We start from the raw sequence: 18,985 nt of genomic DNA on the forward strand, positions 1-18,985 counted from the left end.
AAACCTTTTCCTTTCTTCCTCCCTCTTCTTCTTTATCCCTCTATCGCGCTTGCCTCATCCATTTGCTGCATTCTCCTCACTCTGTTCCGTAAATGCGTCAGTACCTGCAGCAGTGCAACATGTCCTTTAGGGCTGCACTCAGTTGGCAGTGTGAGTTGTGCAGAGCTCTCTGGCCTCCTGTGTCACTTACCATCGTCTACTTCAGCCATCTGAGTGGTAGTTCAAGACCTCTGGCCAAAGGTGAGCCTATGGCTGTCATGCGGACGGAGAGGGGAAGGAGGAGATGAAACTAAGAATGTAGGTTTAAAAACTAGTGAAACTAATCTTGTTCACATTACCTGATGCTTCTATCTATTTTCATTACGTGCGCCTTTCTTTCTCTCTGTCGCTATCCTGCATCCTCTTCCTTCCTTCTCTCCTCTCTTTTCTTCTCATATTTAACCCCTCTCTCTCCCTCTCTCTCTCTCCATTCTCCCTCTCGTCTCTCTCTTCTCCACCTCCTGTCTCTATCTACTCTCTTCTCACCCCCACCCTTCTCTCTCCCCTCTCTCGTCAGTGGTGGGTGACAACCACTTCCCCTACCTTGTTCTGTCGTGCTGTAGTTCGCTTGGGGTTCCACTCTGGCCCTTGACGGGGCGTGGTCTCTCATCCAACCTGAGGGAAACACTCAGCACCACAGAGTAGCTGCCGCCTTTGGGGGTTTTCCCACTCTCTTGAGCATCATCAACACACTGACACTCGATTCATACTGCTGATGCTTTCTAATTACCTTCGTTTTCTCTTCTTCTCGCTTTCTTATCCATCCTCTCTCTTGTCTCTTTCTCTTTCTCTCTCCCCTCCAGTATGGATTGATCAGCATCTGCCTTCTTACTTCTCTCTGGGGCCACGTTTCGTTCTCCTGGCCCTTGCCCACTTACAACCCCTTCACACAATGTTACAAGTAAAGCCTCCATCTCGTGAACGACATCTGTTTATAACCTGCCAATAGATGTTTTCTCCATGTGGATTTTTCCTGTGAATGTGGTTCTAGCCCCGCGCATTCGCTCTACGCCCTGGCAGCCCGCTTCGCTTATCCGCTCTCACGGCCTCTCTCCTGCATCTCTGTTCTTACCTCCTTTCTCGCCCCCCTCTCACCAGTTACCTCTTTCCTCGTCTACTCAGTATTGCATTTGACTACTATGTCCTCTGTTTGAACTGCCTCTACAGTTTCCTCTCTCTGGTTTTGTCGATTCCTTTTTACCGTCTCCCGCTACATCCTGAGAGCGCCAAAAATTCTGTGTTTTGGAGACCTATGCCTAAGGATGCTTGTAAACTCAATTCAAATCCATAAATCTAAGTTTCATATCCAGCATCTGTCTGTATTATTGTTTTTAAATATTTTTTATTTAATATTTTATTTTTTACATTCTGTATCCCAGTATCACCCAATAGGATCTCTCAGATGAGAGTCTGACTGTCTAAGTACCATTCCGCCCCTCCTTGTTCTAGTATCCCATTGGATCTTAAACAGCTCATGTTACAAACACACCGATTTTTCCTTGTCTTTCATCAATGAATTCTAACCCTCTCTCCATAACATATCTGGCAGCTTCACCCTCCACTCATAACAGTTGGCGAAAAATCATTGTTCGTGGATACCAACTTAATGGTTTTTAATCATAATAATGAAGCAAAGATGGGATAAAAATTGAGATAATATAAAACGGGATTCGCCGAAGGTAAAATTAAATCCGCTAAAGTTCCATCCTCTTCTACTCTTGAGAGTCACTTGATAACCTCGATCCAATCTCTCCCCAATTTTCAGTGACTTGCTTTAAAATCAATGCCAGACTACCCTGGGAAATATCTTGTGAAAGTATCAGATTCCATCTTTGTAGAATACACTCACTGAACGTACTTCCAACAAACGACGGCGTTCCTAACAATCAAAGCTCGGCCGTGAATTTTGCCCTTCCTCCTGACAGAGATGGTGTAACCTGAGTCGAGGTTCTGGTAGGCTCCTTCTGCTGCTGCATCACGCTTGGTTCCTCAAGTGTCTGTACAACGTCCACGACATTTCTCATATCATTATGAGAGTCAGCGCACTAATTCGTCCTTAGCTGATATTCCTTATTATCGTATCAAGGCCACCATAACCCACCATAGACTTGTTTGTTCTTAAAGCTACTCTTATGCCAACAAACTTTGAAGTCTACTTGCTGGCAGGTCAGGCTTGCTCGCAGTTATGAGAAAGACAACATTTGCGAGCCAAGCTATTATTATTTACGAACTTCAGTCCCTAGATGTCTTGCTCAATTATCATGTCCCCACAAATGTGCGACTAAGTTCTAACAATAGCCTGGCCCAATCTTTACTCACTCCACTCTGTGGTGATGAGTGCTGTATCCCTCTATTCCTAATACTGATGATGCATCTGTCTATCTCTTCTCTCATCTCCACGTACTTCGTTCAATCAGAGTTAACTCTCTTGATCCATTGCCGTTCGCTTAGTTCAATGAGTGCCACGCTTCCTACCTGTCCATTCGCCTATTGCACATCTTCCTTCCTCCTTTCGCTACATGCCCTGAGAGACGAACTACCTTCATCTCTACGAGAGTCCAGACTCTCCTATCGCTTGCAGACGAGTTATAGACGGACTGACAGTCACGTGTCCATTGGTCTTATATACTGCGACAACTACATGTCGATGTAACAGAATACATATGCTACAAATGCAGCTGCCATGCGCGCACACACAACGTGACTAACAGAGCGCACGTTATACTCCACAGGTAGACCTATTCTAATGTGAGCGTTATGCGATGCGTTAACTCTAGTCTTCTCTCAGATCGTGTTTGATCAGTTCCTGACACTTCCACGTACATAAACATCTGTGTTAGCTATTGTGCGTAGCTAATTTTTTCTTAACTTACAGTCTTTTAGACCCACGTCTACTCTATGGTTGTTGATTCGCGCAGTGATGTCGAGAGCTGCAAGAAGGTCAATCTGAGTCGACAGGATGCGCGTTGAACATACATCTCTACAGGGTTTAAGCACTCGACTCCACAAATTGAGGCTCAAATCGATGTCAATTGAGCCTATCAGAAGTCTAAAAGTCATTATCAATAATTTCTAAAAACGAGAATTTTCCCAAGACGTGATTTAAAGCACAGTCGAACAGTAGCTGATATGTCAACATGTGCTAGACCCAACTAGGAATTTTGTTATTTACAGCTTGAGATTAATAAATGTTCAAATAATCTCTGTCTCGATGAAGGCAATTGTTGCCGGTGTTCTATATAATATCAGAGAGTAGATGTCTCCCTAATCCACTATGCACAAACTATCTGAGTTTCTAACAAGAAAATTTGTGGTATAGTTATTGTGTTTGCGATAAAACTGATCGTTTAATCGACTCTATACCTAATGCTTCTCAATCGTACAAATTCCCGACTCACACTGCAACTAGTACCGTCTCTTCGTCCCTCTCTCATCTCTGCTCTCACTTCCTACACTCCCAGCTGCTCACTCTCACTCCACTCATCACCAGGCTAAATCCTATCGGCTGCATGTCCCAACCCAGACCTAGCTCACCCTCAGACTTACCTCCACGGCCAGCACATGTTCCTCTCAGTGCCAGTCACCTCAATGACATCGCACGAAACGACTCCACTGCGTGCCTGCAAATCATATACACACCAAGATCACCAATCTCTAATACACTCGTTCCACAACACCCAATACACATTTATCGATCTCTCTCTCCAACTATGCTAACTCGCCCACCTGATCTCTCATCTTCTGCATCCTTATTTTGCGTCCCTCTCAACATGACGAAACCGAAACTCAGCCTGCACACGCATCTGCTTTCACACCACCTGTACATCCCCAACTGATCTCTCATCGCCTCACACATCACCTAACCATCACCCGTCTACTACACTACACTGTCTCGTCAACGATTACAGCTCACACTCTCACAGACCAGAGTGTGCATGACTATCTTCGTGCCACCTTGTGCATCTCAGCATCATTCATCATCGTTCTACCGCACAGACATCATGCACATCTCCACCTGTGCTCTACTCGACTCATGCGAAGATCACATCATCTCACCGATGATCAGTCACTCTACCCGTGGCACTCATCTCTCAACTTCCACGTACTATCACATCACTCCTCCACCAGCGCACTCTCTCCTCCACCAGACTAACCACCTGTACCAGCCAGATCTACTCGATGTCCACTCATGCTCGTCCACCTGTTCTCTTCACAAGCTTTAGCGCTCTCCCTTCCTCCTCTGATTATACCGATCTAACTCGACTCCTTCTCACTACTCAAATTTCGAATCTCAGTCTAATGTCTACTCCCTCTTAGTCTATCACTCCATCGTGTAGTATGTCCTAGCTTCAGGTCTGGATCGGACTTATTCGCGTAGTCAACACGCACGCGATCAGTCTTGCTATGCGAGTTCATCCCAGTTATCATGTCTAGGAGGACAACGGATAGTTTGTCCTGGGCCTAGAATGTAAGCTGCTACATGCTAACCAAAGGACAGACGTTCGTGCATGCCAACAGCTATAACTACTCACCCTGACGTGTAAGATCATGCCCAAGCTCCGACACACGAGACTGCGCTGCAGAGTGGTACTCTGAACGCTGGCGCATCGCGTATGCAAGACCTGAGCCAGTAGTGCCCACTCCACCCAAGCTCTTGGGACCGAGCCCCTCAATCGGTTCGCAGACAGCTAAGCCTCGGTTGACAAGGCTTCCGACTCCGAGCCCAGTGGTCCCAAAGACTCGCAAAGGCTGGCCGCATGCCCGCCCCGTGGACTGAGGGCCTTGGCCCTGGATCCACCAGTAGGGACTGACGCTGGGCGGATGGACTTGACCGCGGTCGCGAGTAGAGGCACTGCGAGGCCTCCGGTGCCCGGTGCAACTTCCACCAGCCCTGGCCAGCCCTGATCGCCCATGAGGTGGAGTGGACTGAGGTTCACACGACACTGGGTCGGATGGCTAACTTTGCCTCCACGACCACGAGGGGGGGTGGGGAGCGGGGGGAAGGGGGGAGCTAGGGTGGCAATGGGGTCGCCCACTACCACCAGCCCTCACCCCCTCTGGAGAAGCTTACGGGGCTGCTAGTGAGTCCGGCCCCTGCCAGACCCGCCTCCAGAGAAAGGCTGGTAGTCCCCACATCAAGCACCCGATTCCCAGCTCCAGCCCATCTCAGTGGACTAGGCTGGCATTTCTCCACTCTCATGCCACCTCTAGTGCCCAACTCCAAGCCCAGCCCAGTGGACTAGGACTCGCCACGCCCTAGGACTGCAGCGCGCGACTGAGGCTGGTCTGGAAGTGGCCGCACGCCGACCGAGCGAGACCCCGGCTGGCTTTTTTGAGTGGGACTAGGGCTGGCCATCCGCCAAGCGGAACGCCCAGTGCCCCCTCCACCGCGGACCGAGGCCGGCCCATGTCCCAAGTCTCCACCAGCCTAAGTCCCCACCGGACTCGTGTGTTCCGACGGCTGGTGAAGTGGGACCGGGCTGGGTGAGTGGGACGAGGGCTGGGTGGAGTGGGACCGAGCTGGGTGGACTGGACCGAGGCTGGTGGACCTGGGACGAGGCTGGATGACTGGCACCGAGCTTGTGAGTGGGACCGAGGCTGGGTGGAGTGGACTGAGGTGGGTGGAGTAGAGAACTAGGCTGGTGATGGAGACCACTACGTGAGGTGGAGAGCGCCTCCCAGGTAGCAGACACACACCAGGCCAGGACAAACCACTCCCTCCTCCTAGACAACAACTGGGGGAACTCATCCAGCATGGCTGTGATCACCCCCTCCAGACGCAAAACTAACACAGGAAGACAAGAAGGGAGAGACATTAAACTGAAATTAAATTTGAGAGAGAAGGAGTCAATAGAGGAGTAACTCAGAGGAGGAAGGAGAGAGAAAAAGGAGAAACAGGTGGAGAGTGATGAGCAGAAGACAGTGGAGAAGACAGTGGAGACAGACAGGTGGAGAGTGATAGCGGAGAGACAGTGGAGAAGACATGTGGAGAGTGATGAGCGAGAGAGACAGGTGAGAGTGACAGGTGGAGAGTGATGAGCGAGAGGACCGGTGAGAGAGACAGGTGGAGAGTGATGAGCGCAGAGAGACAGTGGAGAGAGACAGGTGAGAGTTTATGAGCGAGAAGACAGTGAGAGAGACAGTGGAGAAGACAGGTGGAGAGTGTATGAGCGAGAGAGAGAGACAGTGGAGAGAGGACATGTGGAGAGAGAGACAGGTGGAGAGTGATGAGCGAGAGAGACAGGTGGAGAGAGAGGTGGAGAGAGACAGGTGGAGAGTGATGAGCGAGAGAGACAGGTGGAGAGAGACAGGTGGAGAGAGAGGTGGAGAGTGATGAGCGAGAGAGACAGGTGGAGAGAGACAGGTGGAGAGAGACAGGTGGAGAGAGACAGGTGGAGAGTGATGAGCGAGAAAGAGAAAAATAATAATTGCGCAGCTATAGAAAATCACAAAAAACAGGCAAACCCAGACAGAAAGATCCTCAGACACAAACTGTTCCTTCAGCATCCGTTCTGTTGTCAGTAACCCCGCCCCCCCTTCTAAGCTCAGAGCCTGATTGGATGAATACACACTCAACACAACCTGAGAGCCTGGGTTAAATGAATTAGCACACACAATAGAAGTACATTTATGTAAGAACGGAGAACTGATCAAAAACAGACAATCAATTTGAGAACCAGTCTAATAATTCTGTGAGATTACCGCGCCTGTATGCACGTGTGTGTGCGCGCATGCGCACGTGCATTTGTACATATGTATTCATCTGTGCGCGCACGTGTGTGTGTATATATGCCACTGACCGTGCTGTCCAGCCCCAGCATGATGATCATGAGGAAGAAGATGATGGCGAAGAAGGTGGCAGCGGGCATGTTGGCGATGGCTTCAGCATAGATGATGAACAGCAGACTGGGACCTGGCAGAAGAGACAGACAATCAACATATTAGGAAAGGGAACACACACACACGCGTGGTGGAAATGTGGCATCTTAACTGTCCTCTTGCATGTTTGAAAGCACTTAAGGGATTGTAATTATTTCCATACGGGCCCCTGAGGATTTTATATGTGGTGTTGGGCCTTGATCAAAAAGGAATAGAGGACAATTAGTCCTGTCTTGATGTATGCACGTGTAACTAGAACCGTAGCAGGGAATTTGTTATGACCGTGTGTCTTACGTTAGGATTCTCCACAGTCTGGTCTGTACTCACTTGCCAGATTTCAGGTACTGTCTGAATTCAGATAACCTGTGAACTATCTGGGCTTGTATGTCTAAAGTGTCTCAGAGTAGGAGAGCTGATCTAGGATCAGTTTTCCATTAAAGGTCCAATGCATCCGTTTTTTTTATCTCAATATCAAATCATTTATCATTACCTTACTGTGATTGTTTTCAATTAATTGGTCCCAAAAAAAATTGCTTTTTAGCGAGGACTGTTCTGAGTGGGGAGGGGAAAACTGAAAAGTAGCTGTTATTGGCAGAGAGGTTAGGAACTCTCTTTCTTATTGGTCAATACAAACACAGGAAAATCACGTGTTTGACTGCACTGGGCCTTTTAAGATCATATTGTATAAGATTACAAGGGAAGGGGGAGGACACCTGATCCTAGACCAGCATTCCTACTCTGAGACGCTTTGTGAATACGGGCCCTGATGTAAAAAAATAAAAAATAAAAAAATATTWAAAAAAAATCATACAACAACTGCTGGATATGAAAAATAGATTATGGATTTGATTGATTTACCAGCATCCTTGGCTACGGTCTCCACACCTATTTTGCGCATCTCAGCCATGTAGCCGAGCACGGTAAAGATGACAAACCCAGAGAGGAAACTGGTCAGGCAGTTCACAGAGCTGGTCAGCAATGCATCCCTGAGATAGGGGGAGAGAGAGAGAGGGGTAAAGGGATGGTGAGAGGGGGAAGAGAAAAGGAGGGAGGTAGAGAGAGAGGGGTAGAGAGCGAGGGCAGAGTGGGGGGGAGAGATAGAGACAGAAAGAGGGGATGAACAGGGAGATAGGAGAAGAAAGAGAGGGAATCAACAACAAGTCACAGGCAAAATAAACCACATGGAGAAAAACATCCCATATGGCAGGTTCATAAACAGATTGTACTGTATCAAGAGAAATGGAGTCTGACTTGTAGCAGTTGTTGTGAAAGGGGTTGTAGCTGGCAAAGGCCAGGAGAACCCCAAAACCTGGCCCCAGAGAGAAGAAGATCTGAGCTGCTGCATCAATCCATACCTGGAGGGAGAGAGAAAGAGAAAGAGAAAGAGAGAGGGTGGATAAGAAAGCGGGAAGAAGACAAACTAGGTATTAGAAAGACATCAGGCAGTATGACTCGGTGTCAGTGTGTTGTATGATGACAAAAGATTGGCTGGAAACCTAAACCAATAGTGGGCCAACTCACTGTGGTGCTGAGTAGTTTCCCCCAATCAGGTTTGAGGTAGAAGACCACGCCCCTCCAGGCCCCGGGCAGAGTGGCCCCACGAACGAGCAGCACCAGCAAGACAAGGTAGGGGAAGGTGGCTGTCACCCACACCACCTGAGAGAGAGGGGAGAGAGAGGGGTGGGGGAGTGAGAGAGAGAGAGATAGAGACAGGGGTGGAGAAGAGAGAGAGAGGGGTGGAGGAGAGAGAGAGGGAGATAGAGAGAGGGTTATATGAGGAAGAGAGAGAGGAAGGAAGGAAGAGATGCAGGGAGCGACAGAGAGAAAGAGAGGGGCACGTATGAATAGAAGACATCAGTGAGAAACAGAGTTCACAGTGTTTACCTACTGTTATCTACTGTTTCTCCATCCCTCCTTCCCCCTCTCCGTCCCCCAGCCATGCTCACCTTGCCAGAGGTCTTGACTCCCTTCCAGATGCTGAAGTAGACGATGGTGAAGATGAACAGGAGGCAGAGAGCCAGCTGCCAACTCACACTGCCAAGCTGGTGCAGCCCTGGAGACATGTGCACCTGCAGTACCTGACGCCTTTACGGAACAGAGTGAGGGATGAGCAAAATGGATGAGGAGCGGATAGGAGGGTAAAGAGAGAGGAGTGAGGAGAGGGATGAGGAGGAAGGTGTCAGAGTAGAGGGATAAGGAGAGAGAGGGGTGAGAGAGGGGGCGAGGAGATGGAAAGAGAGATGAGGAGAGGGGGGGGGATCAACCAGGGAAAGGAGAGGGATTGTCGTGAAGAGAGGAATCAGCGAGAAGAGAGAGATGAGCGGGAAAAGAAGGTTGAGAAGAGGGTGATGAGACAGAATAACAGAGAAAGGAGTCATTTCTAGGGAAATAGAGTGATCGAGAGAGAATATGAAAGGCATTTATACATCTGGGGGTGGCAGGTTGCTTGCTGCAGATAGATGGGGATAATTCATGATATTTTGAAAGAAAATAAACAGTTGCTCTTGCCAGTATCGCGTGTGTTTATTTAGCTTAAGTATCAGCCTCACGGCGAAGGACGCTAAATAAATGGATTAAGCAAGATTTTACTTGATTTCCAGGGTCATAAAAGGTAGAACGTGAAGGGACTAGGCAAGAGATAGATAAAAAAGAAAATGACAAGGATAGAAATTGAAGAAACATATTGTGGATATGTGATGCTGACACAACTGAATAAGGAGACAAGATAACTTGGCAAAAGTAACTTGGCACGGTGAAAGACGATCGAGCGACAAAGATCTATAGCTAGATGCCAGGTTACCAGTTAAGAAAACATACCAGATGGACAGAATGACAAGGTTTATGAAAACAATGGGAAACACCCTAAAATTGCTGAAATAAGTCAATCAAATTAATGATGAGAGAAGTCAGATTAAGTGTGAGTTCATGTTGAATAATAATTACTATATAAATGAACACGCACAATGTAAACACGTGTCAAATATGTAAGTTGAAAATATTGCACGTTAAAAGCACTGTTTGTGTGTGTGTGTGTAACCACTTTCATAGCCTTTCTTTAGGTAGATGCACAAATAACAGCTGAATGAGACAAGTTTGGGCCAACTAAACATTTTAAGTTCAGGTAACACTTTAACCGAAAAGTTAAAAAGTCTCTTTTTTTACCTCCATTCTATCTGCCGGGTCTTCTCCCATCTCCCTCCACCTATCCATATCTACCTTTCATCCACCCATCCAGTCACTGTCCTCTCTGTCTCTCCTCCCTCTCCTCTACCGAGCCCTACCCCTACCCCTCCGTCCTCTACCGTCTAATGTCCCTGGCAGCCCCCTTTTCCTCGTCCCTCCGTCCTCCTTGCACTTACATGGTCTTGACTTACGTATAGAACTCCTCGGCGGGCGAGGTGGACGTGTTGGTCCAGGTGACGTTGCTGTCGGTGGACAGGTANCCTTGCACTTACATGGTCTTGACTTACGTATAGAACTCCTCGGCGGGCGAGGTGGACGTGTTGGTCCAGGTGACGTTGCTGTCGGTGGACAGGTAGCGGAGACAGTTGACCGTGTTCCAGGGGTTGGAGCACGTGGTCCAGGGCAGGGTGGGCCGGAACGACGCCAGCAGGTAGTACAGGGCCCACGCCATGATGGTGTTGTAGTAGAACGCAATGTACAGCGCTATGATGCAGATGGCAAAGCCGATACCTTTCGCAGAAAGGAAAAGACAACATAAGGTATAATGCATTACAATACAGTTATTATAATGCATCGTCAGACTTGTCATGAACCTGCACAGCGCCTTTATAACGTCCTAGAGTAATTTTTAGATGGTGACGATGATACCTGGTGGAGAGAGAGAGAGAGAGCGAGAGAGTTTGTGATGGAGAGAAGAGTTTGTTTTTCCATTAGGATTAACACAGGTATGAATGAATGAGAGAGGAGGCAGAGAGTGGGGTAGAGAGACAAACGAGGCAAGTGGCGGACCCGGGCATCGAACAAACCAGACTCTGACCGATTGGGAAGAGAGTTTGAGATGAAGGTGTGTTCTGTGTTGTGGCGTTGGTCGGTGATAACTCGCTCCATCCATCACTCAGAGATCTAAACCTATCTATCTATTTTCAAGCTAATTCAAGTCCGACTCAAGTAGGAGATGACATTTGGAAACAACTGGGATTTACATAACATGACGTTTCTAAGCATGCTGGCATTTCCGTGGGAAATGTGACAATTTCCATAACAGAGAGCTGGACATCACCACAACAAGGGGATGCAGAGGCTTTCATGAGGAACGTGCTGTAGGGGTCGGAGAGTTCATATTATCTGTCTCTCAGACATTCACTCATCTATCTGCTGTAACCGGCAGCTAGCTGCTCACTGTCTTTCTGGATCTACCACTCCACTCTTCTCCTCCAACTCCCATTCTCCCCCTTCTCCCCTGACTTCCCTTCTCCCATTCTCCCCCTTCTCCCCTCGACTTCCTTCTCCCTTTCTCCTTTCCCTGACTTCTTTCCCTGACTCTCTCATTCTCCCCCCTTCTCCTGATCCCTTCTCCCTGAACCTTCCTTCTTCCACCCTGCTCCCCTGACTTCCTTCTCCCATGTTCCCCTTCTCAGCGGCTGATTCTGACTTCCCTTTCCCATTCTCCCTGTCTCCCCTGGACTTCCCTGTCTCCCATTCTCCTACCCTTCTCCCTGACTTCCCTTCTCCATTCCCTTCTCCCTGATCCCTTCTCCCCCTGATCCCTTCTCCCCGACCTTCCTCTCCCGACCCCCTTCTTCCCTGACTCCCTTCTCCCTGATCCCTTCTCTGACTCCTTCTCCCTGACTTCCCTTCTCCCTTCCCCGTCGTGACTCCCTCTTCTTCCTGACTGCCCATTCTCCCCCTTTCCCTGCTCCCGCTTCTCCCCTGACTTCCTTCTCCTGATCCCCTTCTCCCTGACCCTCTTCTTCTCCTGACTCTCCTTCTCCCTTCTCCCCTGATCCTCTTCTCCCTGATTCCCTTCTCCCCGTGACTCCCCTTCTCCTGACTCCTCCTTCTCTCTCTGACGCCTCTTCTCCGACTACCTTTCTCCCCGACGCCCTTCTCCTCCCGCGCCCCTTCTCTCCCACGCTTTCTCCGATACTTCTTTCCCCTTCTTTCCCGTGCTCTTCTCTCCCGACGCCTTTCTTCCCTCCCGACTCCGCTTCCCTCCCGACTCCCCTCCTCCCGACCTTCTTCCCTCCGAGCTCCTCTTCTCCCCTGACTCCTTTTCTCTGAATCCTTCTTTCCCCTGAGATCCTTCTTTCGTTCCCTGAATCTCTTCTCCTGACTCCCCTTTCTCCTGACTCCACTTCTCCTCTTCTCCCCTGACTCCTCTCTCCCTTCTCCCTGACTCTCCTGACTCCTCTTCCTCTCTGAGTCCTCTTTCCCTACTCCTCTCCCCCTTCTTCCCGATCCCCTCTCTCTCCTGACTCCCTTCTTCCCCCTTTTTCTCCCGACTTCCCTTCTCTCCTGACCCTTCTCCCCTTTTCCCGACTCCTTCTCCCTGACTCCTCTTACTCCCCTGATCCTCTTCGCCCTGACTCCTCCTTTCTCCCCTGACTCCTCTCTTCCCCTTCTCCCGACTCCCTTCTCCCACTGACCTCTTTCTCTGACCTCTTCTCCCTTTTCTCCGACCTCCCTTCTTCCTGACTCATCTCTCTCCCGCGCCCTTCTCTTCCCGACGCCCCTTTCTCCCCGACGGCCTCTTCTCCCCTGACTCCTCTTCTCTTCTCCTGACTACCTCTTCTCCCCTCTTCTCTCGCGACTCCCTTCTCCCTGACTCCTCTCCTCCCGATCCCCTTCTTCCCGACGCCTTCTTTCCTCCGACGCCTACTCTCCCGACGCCTCTCTCTCTGACTCCTCTTCTCCCCTTGACTCTCCTTCTCTTCCCGACTACTTTTCCCCCCGACTCCCTCTTCTCCCGACGCTCTTCTCCGATCTCTTCTCCCCTTCTCTCCCGACGCCTCTTCCCTCCGACTCCCTTCCTCCCGACTCCTCTTCCCTCCCGACTCCCTTCCCTCCCGACTCCTGCTCCCTTCTCCTGACTTCCTGTCTTCTCCCCTGAATCCTCTTCTCCTCCTGAATCCTCTTCTTCCCTGATCTCTTCTCCCCTGACTCCCCTTCTCTCCTGACCCACTTCTCTCTTCTCCCCTGACTCTCTCCGATCTCCCCTGACTCCCTTCTCCCGTGACTCTCCTGACTCTCTTCTCTCCTGACTCCTCTTCTCCCCTGAATCTCTCTCCCCTTTTCTCCCGACTCCCCTCTCTACCCGATCCCCTTCTCGCCTGACTCCTCTTTCTCCCCTGACTCCCTCTTTCCCCTGACTCCTCTTCTCCCGACTCCCCTTCTCTTCCTGACTCTCTTCTCCGCGCCTTCTCCCGATCCTATCTCCCCTGGACTCTCTTCTTCCCTGACTCCTCTTCTCCCTGACTTCCTCTTCTCCCTGACTCCTCTTCTCCCGTCCCCTGACGACCTCTCTTTCCCCGCAGACTCCTCTTCTCGCCCTTTCTCCGACTTCCCCTTCTTCCTGAACTCATCTTTCTTCCCGACGCCCCTTCTCTCCGACCTTCCCCTGCTCTCTTCTTCTGACCCTCTCTGGACTTCTCTTTCCCCTGACTCCTCTTTCTGACCTTTTCCATCGCCACTGAAACCGCTACTTCTCCTCACTCAATCTCTGTACCCGACTTCCGACCGATATCGCGCTAGACTCTCCAGTTCTCCCGACCGGCTTCTCTTCTTCCCAGCTGTTGACCTCTATCGTTCTCCCCTTACTCAATTCTTTCTGCGACCCTGACCTCTTGCTCTCCTGACCCTCTTCTCTGCTGAACTCTTCTTCTCCTGACTCTCCATAACACTTATCAAAATAGATTGACAAGCTTCATTGTGTTAACAAAATTAGTCGAATCCACCCTATCCATCCCCTCCCTCCTCTCCTCTACCTCTCTTCTTTACCCTTGAAGAATGGGCAGTGATGTGTTTCCAGATGGAGATGCCACTGCGGTTGGAACTGCCCAGTGCCAGCTCCATGTTAGAACAGAGGCACGCCGCCGAATACCGCCATTCAATGAACCACCTGAATGATAGGCAGACGGAAGGCACCTGGACGAACAGGTAGGGGAGGGGGGAGAGAGAGAGGTGGGGAGGATAGAGGGTAGATAAAGAGAGAGAGAGAGAGAGCACACGAGAGAGAGAGGAGCCAGAGGCACGGAGAGAGAGAGAGCGAGGAGAGAGAGAGAGAGAGAGAGCGAAGAGAGAGAGACGAGAAGAGAGAGAGAGCGGAGTAAGAGAGAGAGAGAGAAAGGAACATAAGCGGCGGTTGGTAATTGAGTAAAAAACATTTAATTCATGAGTCAAAAATAGAAACTTCACATGTTTCATATCTGCACTCTTTGCCAGATTTCTACACACCTTATCGAACAACAACTGACATCAACATCAGGAACATTCAACACTGACCTGTAGCTGACCCTAAAGAGCAAAGGGAATGAGAGGAGGAATTGGAAATGTCAGAGAAAAAAAGACATGGCGAACCCTGGAGAATACCAGGGAGATAGGGGCTTGGCTGGACTGGAGCCTGTCTGTCTCTGTATTTGATTAGGAATTTATATCTGTGTGGTTGACATGAAAGCAAAGATAACTGTTGATTCAGTAGCTGGGACTAGGAGACAGGTTATTAAGCAATGAGAGAGAGAGAGAGAGAGAGAGAATAGATTGAAGCCACTCTCATAAAAACAGACAATTAATAGTGTTGCTTCTATCAAGTGTCCCCCTGTCTCCATCTCTCTTTCCCTCGCTCCCACTAAACAGAGAAACAGGATATTGCAAAGATTTTATTATTGCAAATTCAATAAAATGGAATCGGAGGCCTGTATTTGATGTGAGGAGGAGAGTTGTAGAAAGGCAGGGAGAACAGCAGAGTTCCCTTGTAAACATCTGGGAACATTAAATGAACATTCATTACAGAAGACACAAGGTTTAACGTGTATGTATTTACCCAGTGCTATTTCTGTCCGAGGTGTAAATGTTCATTTGATCAAAGTTTTGGTTGGTTTGAATGGTCTGTGTTTTCCAGAAGCTTTGTCCGATTTATCTATCTTGCTTTATGGTTCTTTATCTAGCTATATGATTAAGTGTGAAAATATGTTGGGTGGAAAACTATATTGTTACCAGTATACTGTAGATGGTTTAGTTTAATCTGTCAATTTCCTTAACCTCCCTTTTCCCAGATACAGATTCTCTCCTTTCCAGTGTTACTTTCTCCCTCAACCTGGGTTGTGTTCATTAGGCACCAAACTTAAGAAAACAGGCTGAAACAAGGAGGGACTACCTAGACTTGTCCAACAAGAAACGCTTATTTGAGCTTTTTGCAACAGTGTGCTCGAATGAACAGGCCCTGGTCTCACCTCCTCCGTTTTGGTAGCAGATGTAGGGGAAGCGCCACACATTTCCCAGGTCCACGGCGTAGCCAATCACAGACAACAGAAAGTCCATCTTCTTGCTCCAGGTCTCCCGGGGCTGGTCCAGACTGGTCTGCTGGACCACCAGAGTCCTGAGGGCCCCTGTGGGTACACCCCCCGCTCCCTCCTTGGGGCTCGGTGCTGTGGACGTGGGGTACCCGTTGGACACCCCTCCTGACCCCCCACCAGAGTTCACTTTGGGGCCCCCCTTCTCTGCCACCCCTCCGTCCGCCAGCATGAGTCTGCCGTTCTCCTGCGATGACTCCTCCCCTTTCTCTTTCTCTCCTCCTTCATTCTCTCTGTCCACCATCATTGACTGTTTCATCTCCATGGCGATGGCCGGTGGTTAGGGGCGTGGTGTGGTTGTTAGCGACGACGGTGGACTTGTGGCACGGTGTGATGAGGTGCCCATCAGGGGATGAGGGATATCATAGAGAGAGAGGTGTGGCTGGGCCAGGGGGGACGCTGCTTCTATGACAAACACCAGTGGGGACACAACCTGTACCAGACTGCAACACAAACACAACACCACTTGTGTAATTTACCATTGTGATAACAACAGGACATGTTAAAAATAAAAATGTTTTTGAATTACTTGTGTATTTTGCCTTGAATGGTTTTCCCTTTATTTCAGCTTCTCTGGAATATCCTGAGTGGTTAGTTAACACAGGGAAAGACGGAGACAAATGGGTGAAGACACTGCGACTGACGAGTGATATGTCACTATGGGGTTAAAAGTGTGCAACACTGGGGGAATTGTGAAATCTGAAAGTCCCTGCCAAAGAAGGCCTGAGGGGATTCTGCTGGAACACGTTAGTTTATTTTCTTTCTTGACATTGTTGTAACTGCCCGAAGCTACAATCACATCTGATTTCTTGGGTCTCTATACCTTTGGAGAAAAAATATGAATGTTGAACTTCACCTCATAAATTAGATGAAAATTTWAAAAAATTAAAAGAAATTCAGGCAGCAACAAGGTTTGTAAGGAAGAAAAAACAGAAGAAGTACATGGTTTGATAGATGAAATCAATGTGCAGTCTGTGTGTTAAGGCAGGATGGAACAAGTTGATAGGATTTGCGTCCAGAAACCAACTGACTTCCTCTGATTTTGAGACCCTGATAACACATATTATAAAAAAATGTATCACAGACATATTCTTCTTGTACCGTACTTAAAAATAAAAAATAAATTGACTACTTTTTAAATGTATTTTTATGTTTAACTACTTTCCAGCATGGTCAGAGTAGATATTTACCAGTTATATGCAAAAGTATCCAACGGGAGCGTTTCTCCTGTCCTTTCCATTGTGTTCCCTGTTGCCTTTCTCTTCACTGCAACTACCCTTCATTCTGGGGCCTTTTAATGTCAATTATCATTTTAATTTCATTTAATCCATATACTGTATATGTTAGACAAAGTATAAGTCTTAGCAATAGACTGGAAAAAGTAGTGTACCAGTGTAATGTAATATTGGTGTAATGTACAGACTCACAATAAAGTAATTTAATGAAGTAGTGTATTCATTCACATTGTTATGAAGCTATTTTCTTCAAACAGGAAAACTAAAATGAAACTGATGAAAGCCGTCTTCAGAAAGATGTAGTTTGTGACAGGGCTCGAAATCAAACCATGTTTTTCTATGTTGGAATTTCACACTGAAAGAAAAAAATCATAGTGCGTCTTAAAACTTGTATACTGATGACATTTGACAAATATCATAAACACAATTGTATCGACCTTAAAATGTATTAAATATGCGCTATATTACATTGACTGAAGATGCACCCCAATTATTTTTTTTTGCGTTAACCACATACCCCGCTTAAAAAGTCCCATGATTTGAGTAAGAAACGAGTTAAACTTTGAAAAATGAAGGAAAAAAAGGTTTTGGCGCTAATCTCCTCGTTTATACTCGTTTGCTTCAATTGGAATTTAATGGCAAAGGGAGAGTTAATTCAAATGGAATGCCCTTATCCCAATTAAAAGTAATTGTCCAGCAATTCTCCATGGAATTCCAGTCCGTACCCCTATCAGTCATGCAGAATGCTCCTATCCAAGCCGCATAAGGCACCTGGAGTGACAACAGAGTACATATAGGAGGTGGAAGCAGAGCATTTGATGGATATTCATAAATAAAGATGAGAAAACAAGAGCTGGAAGAAAGAGTGCAAAGTGTAACCCACCAAMWAATTAGTTCAAACTAATCAGATAAGTGAAACTTCCTTTAAAGTACCATCTTTTTGAGTCTCTGGGTTGCCGTATAGCGCCTACATTAGCTCAGCACTGAGTAACGTCAAACAACCACTTCATAATCAACGATATCCCAGCAGAGAATGAAATCATTGAACAACATATTTGAAATATCACTGCGATCAGATCCCACAGAATCCTACAAGTTTCTGAAAATAGGTGCAACTTGGAGCTATGAAGAAAAAACACTTTTGTCAAGGTTATCATAGTGTGAGCTTGCAAGAAAGGCATTTCACTGTACTGTACACGTGACATCAAAAACACTATAACATAGGGGGGGGGGGCATTCCAATGTCCGCCACCGACCATTCACCTTACGTTAACAAAGATCCTGCAACTCTGTCAGTAACAGAAGAACACCCACACACACGAGAGCAACAATTCCGCCAACTCTGAGCATTATGTTGCTTGTTACAGAGACAACAAATGATGTATAGTAGAAATACTGAAGTGATAAGGAATAACTTCTAGCCTTCTCTGGAAGCAATTTCTTAATTTTTTTAAAGATCACAACTTGGGGTTTCTAGCGGGAGTACTTCTTTTTTTGTGTAAGACAACGAGGAAGCCGAACACCTAAGATGATCTCCATCACTACCACCACTGTATCTAGTCTCTACGGTGCACGAACTCTAGTCGACGGTGCTTCAAATCAGACCGTTCAACCCAACGGAACTCTTTTCCCCCTCCTAGATTATATGATGCTCTGCCGCTGCATAAACTTTCTAGGATAAGCATGCGCCGAAACACATCAAGGACACACTTTTGCCTGTAGGTTGAATAGTGTCTTGTGATTTTGTTTTTATAGGAAGAGAGAGCAACTAATCAAGATAAAAGACTCTCTTCCAGTCCTTCATGTACTTTATTTGTGTTTTTGTTTTAGTTTTTTTATGTCAGCAGCAGATCAATCTACTTTAGAGGTGTATACGGATTTGTTTGGTTTTGTCGTTAACACGGTAAAAAATAGAAGTTTATGTTAGAGACGAAGTTTGTGATCCTTAAAAAAAATTAAGAAGAACGCTTAAAGACGAAAGGCTAAGCAGTATGAATTCACTAAATAATATAACTTAAGTATTTTGTCCATTTATATCATACAGATATTCCAGTTGTGTTGGCCCTGTAAACAAAGAAACACATAACACAATCGACATACAGACACATGGTTTGCGCGAGAAATAGCTTGTATGGCTTCGTCCTTACCGTGCAGTGTTGTGGTGTTACTTGTATGACAGAGTTGGGGATTTTGTTAACGTAAGGTGAAGTGGGTGGGGGAATTCGGCGTATGTAAGTGTTATGTGTGTTTTGTGAAGTGGTGTCCGTGTAAGTTACAGAGAATGTTTTTGCTGAGCTGTCA

The 18,985-nt window shown here is 47.5% G+C and overlaps 1 pseudogene; it reads right to left on the reverse strand.

Moving 5' to 3' along the window:
• Positions 1 to 6,411: 6,411 nt before the first annotated feature.
• LOC111957146 (sodium-dependent serotonin transporter-like) overlaps positions 6,412 to 18,985 on the reverse strand; it is a 17,006-nt pseudogene continuing 4,432 nt past the window's right edge.

This window comes from Salvelinus sp. IW2-2015, linkage group LG4p, assembly GCF_002910315.2.
Source record: "Salvelinus sp. IW2-2015 linkage group LG4p, ASM291031v2, whole genome shotgun sequence".
Taxonomy (NCBI): Eukaryota; Metazoa; Chordata; class Actinopteri; order Salmoniformes; family Salmonidae; genus Salvelinus; species Salvelinus sp. IW2-2015.